This window comes from Echinops telfairi, unplaced genomic scaffold (genome assembly GCF_000313985.2).
Source record: "Echinops telfairi isolate 266 unplaced genomic scaffold, ASM31398v2 ScPeMD7_7439;HRSCAF=8477, whole genome shotgun sequence".
NCBI classification, from domain to species: Eukaryota; Metazoa; Chordata; class Mammalia; order Afrosoricida; family Tenrecidae; genus Echinops; species Echinops telfairi.
The window spans coordinates 5498071-5499382 of record NW_022111339.1 but is presented as its reverse complement, the minus strand read 5'-3'; the positions used below and the strand labels follow the sequence as shown (position 1 = coordinate 5499382).

The window sequence follows — 1312 nt, the reverse complement described above, 5'->3', positions numbered from 1 at the left end:
GTGGATCACCTGCTTGCCAGTAAAGCCCATGAGGGCTCCTTCTATTGATTGCCTGAGGAACCCCATCTCCATCTCAGAGGTCAATGTTCACAAGATTTATGGCTTATGAACCAAAGGCCTTTGCTACAATGATAACCTTTTCTTGGGCGTAGAGAATGCCCCGAGTTTCTTTACTGCTTGTTGCACCTGTACTGGCTCAAAAAACTTCTCTTTTAAAAATGACCGTCTAGAAAAAAACCCACTTGCTGACCTGTCTGCAGTGCTTCTTTCCACATGTCTATAAAATTGAGAAAACCCACTGCAGTTTCCACAAAAGAGGATTACATTCCTAGGTTGTTCAAGTTTGGGCCCTTTAAATTAAATGAAAATTTGTCTGAAAACCATTGGATTTCCTCAGGATTTTCCACCTTGGGTCTCATCAAGCTGGAAGGAAGAACCTGGAATTGCAAATGAGCCTCCAGGTCTTCTTCAGCAAGAGCACTGGACTCTGAGTCAATTCTCACACACTTTTCTGTTGGGCCAAGATCAAGGTCTTTAAGAGCTTTAACTATTCTCATTCAAACTTCACTCTTTTGTTCACAGCCATTCGTTACGTGATCCTCACAATCGAGCGCTAAATTCAGAGATGGAAATGTCTTTATTTTCTTCTCATCATTTCCAGGAACATAGTGCACTTCCCTTTTAGAGAGTACACTTATAACTTGATATGGAACTATATCCATGTCTAGAAACATCAGCTGCCACAGAGAATTTCCTTATAAGGTCTGATGTGTAAAACTCAAGAATTAATTACCAGTCTCTTCTAAAACATTATCTGATGTATTGAAAGAAGACGAGCCCCCTAATGTTGCAAGGCATTCAATATATGACTGGGGAAGCACTGACTCCTGAAAGTGGAGTTGGCCCTAATGGCTTGGATGGAGTAAAGCTTTTGAGACCGTTATTTACTAATGTAGCACAACTCAAAATGAGAAAAGATCACTTCAAACATCCATTAATAGTGGAACATGGAAAAAAACAAAGTATGAATCTAGACAAATTGGATGTTGTCAAATATGATATTGAATCCTCAAAGATTCTTAATGAGCTGAAATGGAAATGGACTAGCACTAGCCATTTTGAATCATACTATCATATGGCCTAATGTTCCAGGAATGGTCAAAGGAAGAGGCATGGCATAAGCTTCATTGTCAAAAAGAACTAAAAATCTATCCTGAAATACAATGCTATCAGTGACAGGAAAATAACTATCTCTACAAGCATTTTATACCGTGGTTGTACCAACTTACATACCACTAGCAAGGTAGGAGGG

The 1312-nt window shown here is 39.3% G+C and overlaps 1 pseudogene; it reads right to left on the bottom strand.

Annotated features, from left to right (window-relative positions):
• Window positions 1–3: 3 nt before the first annotated feature.
• Window positions 4–1312, bottom strand: part of LOC101654676 — a 1501-nt pseudogene continuing 192 nt past the window's right edge.